This window comes from Ixodes scapularis, unplaced genomic scaffold (genome assembly GCF_016920785.2).
Source record: "Ixodes scapularis isolate PalLabHiFi unplaced genomic scaffold, ASM1692078v2 PGA_scaffold10__122_contigs__length_95168666, whole genome shotgun sequence".
Lineage (NCBI taxonomy): Eukaryota > Metazoa > Arthropoda > Arachnida > Ixodida > Ixodidae > Ixodes > Ixodes scapularis.
Genome location: NW_024609836.1, coordinates 61,109,359 through 61,115,358, shown reverse-complemented (window position 1 = coordinate 61,115,358; position 6,000 = coordinate 61,109,359).

The following is a 6,000-nucleotide window of genomic DNA, read 5'->3' as shown; positions in this document are numbered from 1 at the left end:
TTTGAACCCTTCTCGTTTGAACCCATTCGCAAAACGCCCTTCGCGTTTTAACCTTTCGCGTTTCGACCCTTTCTTATTTGTACCCGTCTCATTTGAACCCATTCTCATTTGAACCCTTCTCGTTTGAACCCATTCGCAAAACGCCCTTCTCGTTTTAACCTTTCGCGTTTCGACCCTTTCTTATTTATACCCGTCTCATTTGAACCCATTCTCATTTGAACCCTTCTCGTTTGAACCCATTCGCAAAACGCCCATCGCGTTTTAACCTTTCGCGTTTCGACCCTTTCTTATTTGTACCCGTCTCATTTGAACCCATTCTCATTTGAACCCTTCTCGTTTGAACCCATTCGCAAAACGCCCTTCGCGTTTTAACCTTTCGCGTTTCGACCCTTTCTTATTTGTACCCGTCTCATTTGAACCCATTCTCATTTGAACCCTTCTCGTTTGAACCCATTCGCAAAACGCCCTTCTCGTTTTAACCTTTCGCGTTTCGACCCTTTCTTATTTATACCCGTCTCATTTGAACCCATTCTCATTTGAACCCTTCTCGTTTGAACCCATTCGCAAAACGCCCTTCTCGTTTTAACCTTTCGCGTTTCGACCCTTTCTTATTTGTACCCGTCTCATTTGAACCCATTCTCATTTGAACCCTTCTCGTTTGAACCCATTCGCAAAACGCCCTTCTCGTTTTAACCTTTCGCGTTTCGACCCTTTCTTATTTGTACCCGTCTCATTTGAACCCATTCTCATTTGAACCCTTCTCGTTTGAACCCATTCGCAAAACGCCCTTCTCGTTTTAACCTTTCGCGTTTCGACCCTTTCTTATTTGTACCCGTCTCATTTGAACCCATTCTCATTTGAACCCTTCTCGTTTGAACCCATTGGCAAAACGCCCTTCTCGTTTTAACCTTTCGCGTTTCGACCCTTTCTTATTTATACCCGTCTCATTTGAACCCATTCTCATTTGAACCCTTCTCGTTTGAACCCATTCGCAAAACGCCCTTCTCGTTTTAACCTTTCGCGTTTCGACCCTTTCTTATTTGTACCCGTCTCATTTGAACCCATTCTCATTTGAACCCTTCTCGTTTGAACCCATTCGCAAAACGCCCTTCTCGTTTTAACCTTTCGCGTTTCGACCCTTTCTTATTTGTACCCGTCTTATTTGAACCCATTCTCATTTGAACCCTTCTCGTTTGAACCCATTCGCAAAACGCCCTTCTCGTTTTAACCTTTCGCGTTTCGACCCTTTCTTATTTGTACCCGTCTTATTTGAACCCATTCTCATTTGAACCCTTCTCGTTTGAACCCATTCGCAAAACGCCCTTCGCGTTTTAACCTTTCGCGTTTCGACCCTTTCTTATTTGTACCCGTCTCATTTGAACCCATTCTCATTTGAACCCTTCTCGTTTGAACCCATTCGCAAAACGCCCTTCTCGTTTTAACCTTTCGCGTTTCGACCCTTTCTTATTTATACCCGTCTCATTTGAACCCATTCTCATTTGAACCCTTCTCGTTTGAACCCATTCGCAAAACGCCCTTCGCGTTTTAACCTTTCGCGTTTCGACCCTTTCTTATTTGTACCCGTCTCATTTGAACCCATTCTCATTTGAACCCTTCTCGTTTGAACCCATTCGCAAAACGCCCTTCTCGTTTTAACCTTTCGCGTTTCGACCCTTTCTTATTTATACCCGTCTCATTTGAACCCATTCTCATTTGAACCCTTCTCGTTTGAACCCATTCGCAAAACGCCCTTCTCGTTTTAACCTTTCGCGTTTCGACCCTTTCTTATTTGTACCCGTCTCATTTGAACCCATTCTCATTTGAACCCTTCTCGTTTGAACCCATTCGCAAAACGCCCTTCTCGTTTTAACCTTTCGCGTTTCGACCCTTTCTTATTTGTACCCGTCTCATTTGAACCCATTCTCATTTGAACCCTTCTCGTTTGAACCCATTCGCAAAACGCCCTTCTCGTTTTAACCTTTCGCGTTTCGACCCTTTCTTATTTGTACCCGTCTCATTTGAACCCATTCTCATTTGAACCCTTCTCGTTTGAACCCATTCGCAAAACGCCCTTCTCGTTTTAACCTTTCGCGTTTCGACCCTTTCTTATTTATACCCGTCTCATTTGAACCCATTCTCATTTGAACCCTTCTCGTTTGAACCCATTCGCAAAACGCCCTTCTCGTTTTAACCTTTCGCGTTTCGACCCTTTCTTATTTGTACCCGTCTCATTTGAACCCATTCTCATTTGAACCCTTCTCGTTTGAACCCATTCGCAAAACGCCCTTCTCGTTTTAACCTTTCGCGTTTCGACCCTTTCTTATTTGTACCCGTCTCATTTGAACCCATTCTCATTTGAACCCTTCTCGTTTGAACCCATTCGCAAAACGCCCTTCTCGTTTTAACCTTTCGCGTTTCGACCCTTTCTTATTTATACCCGTCTCATTTGAACCCATTCTCATTTGAACCCTTCTCGTTTGAACCCATTCGCAAAACGCCCTTCGCGTTTTAACCTTTCGCGTTTCGACCCTTTCTTATTTGTACCCGTCTCATTTGAACCCATTCTCATTTGAACCCTTCTCGTTTGAACCCATTCGCAAAACGCCCTTCTCGTTTTAACCTTTCGCGTTTCGACCCTTTCTTATTTATACCCGTCTCATTTGAACCCATTCTCATTTGAACCCTTCTCGTTTGAACCCATTCGCAAAACGCCCTTCTCGTTTTAACCTTTCGCGTTTCGACCCTTTCTTATTTGTACCCGTCTCATTTGAACCCATTCTCATTTGAACCCTTCTCGTTTGAACCCATTCGCAAAACGCCCTTCTCGTTTTAACCTTTCGCGTTTCGACCCTTTCTTATTTATACCCGTCTCATTTGAACCCATTCTCATTTGAACCCTTCTCGTTTGAACCCATTCGCAAAACGCCCTTCTCGTTTTAACCTTTCGCGTTTCGACCCTTTCTTATTTGTACCCGTCTCATTTGAACCCATTCTCATTTGAACCCTTCTCGTTTGAACCCATTCGCAAAACGCCCTTCGCGTTTTAACCTTTCGCGTTTCGACCCTTTCTTATTTGTACCCGTCTCATTTGAACCCATTCTCATTTGAACCCTTCTCGTTTGAACCCATTCGCAAAACGCCCTTCTCGTTTTAACCTTTCGCGTTTCGACCCTTTCTTATTTGTACCCGTCTCATTTGAACCCATTCTCATTTGAACCCTTCTCGTTTGAACCCATTCGCAAAACGCCCTTCGCGTTTTAACCTTTCGCGTTTCGACCCTTTCTTATTTGTACCCGTCTCATTTGAACCCATTCTCATTTGAACCCTTCTCGTTTGAACCCATTCGCAAAACGCCCTTCTCGTTTTAACCTTTCGCGTTTCGACCCTTTCTTATTTATACCCGTCTCATTTGAACCCATTCTCATTTGAACCCTTCTCGTTTGAACCCATTCGCAAAACGCCCTTCTCGTTTTAACCTTTCGCGTTTCGACCCTTTCTTATTTATACCCGTCTCATTTGAACCCATTCTCATTTGAACCCTTCTCGTTTGAACCCATTCGCAAAACGCCCTTCTCGTTTTAACCTTTCGCGTTTCGACCCTTTCTTATTTATACCCGTCTCATTTGAACCCATTCTCATTTGAACCCTTCTCGTTTGAACCCATTCGCAAAACGCCCTTCTCGTTTTAACCTTTCGCGTTTCGACCCTTTCTTATTTATACCCGTCTCATTTGAACCCATTCTCATTTGAACCCTTCTCGTTTGAACCCATTCGCAAAACGCCCTTCGCGTTTTAACCTTTCGCGTTTCGACCCTTTCTTATTTGTACCCGTCTCATTTGAACCCATTCTCATTTGAACCCTTCTCGTTTGAACCCATTCGCAAAACGCCCTTCGCGTTTTAACCTTTCGCGTTTCGACCCTTTCTTATTTGTACCCGTCTCATTTGAACCCATTCTCATTTGAACCCTTCTCGTTTGAACCCATTCGCAAAACGCCCTTCTCGTTTTAACCTTTCGCGTTTCGACCCTTTCTTATTTATACCCGTCTCATTTGAACCCATTCTCATTTGAACCCTTCTCGTTTGAACCCATTCGCAAAACGCCCTTCGCGTTTTAACCTTTCGCGTTTCGACCCTTTCTTATTTGTACCCGTCTCATTTGAACCCATTCTCATTTGAACCCTTCTCGTTTGAACCCATTCGCAAAACGCCCTTCGCGTTTTAACCTTTCGCGTTTCGAGCCTTTCTTTTTTGTACCCGTCTCATTTGAACCCATTCTCATTTGAACCCTTCTCGTTTGAACCCATTCGCAAAACGCCCTTCTCGTTTTAACCTTTCGCGTTTCGACCCTTTCTTATTTATACCCGTCTCATTTGAACCCATTCTCATTTGAACCCTTCTCGTTTGAACCCATTCGCAAAACGCCCTTCTCGTTTTAACCTTTCGCGTTTCGACCCTTTCTTATTTGTACCCGTCTCATTTGAACCCATTCTCATTTGAACCCTTCTCGTTTGAACCCATTCGCAAAACGCCCTTCGCGTTTTAACCTTTCGCGTTTCGACCCTTTCTTATTTGTACCCGTCTCATTTGAACCCATTCTCATTTGAACCCTTCTCGTTTGAACCCATTCGCAAAACGCCCTTCTCGTTTTAACCTTTCGCGTTTCGACCCTTTCTTATTTATACCCGTCTCATTTGAACCCATTCTCATTTGAACCCTTCTCGTTTGAACCCATTCGCAAAACGCCCTTCGCGTTTTAACCTTTCGCGTTTCGACCCTTTCTTATTTATACCCGTCTCATTTGAACCCATTCTCATTTGAACCCTTCTCGTTTGAACCCATTCGCAAAACGCCCTTCTCGTTTTAACCTTTCGCGTTTCGACCCTTTCTTATTTGTACCCGTCTCATTTGAACCCATTCTCATTTGAACCCTTCTCGTTTGAACCCATTCGCAAAACGCCCTTCTCGTTTTAACCTTTCGCGTTTCGACCCTTTCTTATTTATACCCGTCTCATTTGAACCCATTCTCATTTGAACCCTTCTCGTTTGAACCCATTCGCAAAACGCCCTTCGCGTTTTAACCTTTCGCGTTTCGACCCTTTCTTATTTGTACCCGTCTCATTTGAACCCATTCTCATTTGAACCCTTCTCGTTTGAACCCATTCGCAAAACGCCCTTCGCGTTTTAACCTTTCGCGTTTCGACCCTTTCTTATTTGTACCCGTCTCATTTGAACCCATTCTCATTTGAACCCTTCTCGTTTGAACCCATTCGCAAAACGCCCTTCTCGTTTTAACCTTTCGCGTTTCGACCCTTTCTTATTTGTACCCGTCTCATTTGAACCCATTCTCATTTGAACCCTTCTCGTTTGAACCCATTCGCAAAACGCCCTTCTCGTTTTAACCTTTCGCGTTTCGACCCTTTCTTATTTGTACCCGTCTCATTTGAACCCATTCTCATTTGAACCCTTCTCGTTTGAACCCATTCGCAAAACGCCCTTCGCGTTTTAACCTTTCGCGTTTCGACCCTTTCTTATTTGTACCCGTCTCATTTGAACCCATTCTCATTTGAACCCTTCTCGTTTGAACCCATTCGCAAAACGCCCTTCTCGTTTTAACCTTTCGCGTTTCGACCCTTTCTTATTTATACCCGTCTCATTTGAACCCATTCTCATTTGAACCCTCCTCGTTTGAACCCATTCGCAAAACGCCCTTCTCGTTTTAACCTTTCGCGTTTCGACCCTTTCTTATTTATACCCGTCTCATTTGAACCCATTCTCATTTGAACCCTTCTCGTTTGAACCCATTCGCAAAACGCCCTTCTCGTTTTAACCTTTCGCGTTTCGACCCTTTCTTATTTATACCCGTCTCATTTGAACCCATTCTCATTTGAACCCTTCTCGTTTGAACCCATTCGCAAAACGCCCTTCTCGTTTTAACCTTTCGCGTTTCGACCCTTTCTTATTTATACCCGTCTCATTTGAACCCATTCTCATTTGAACC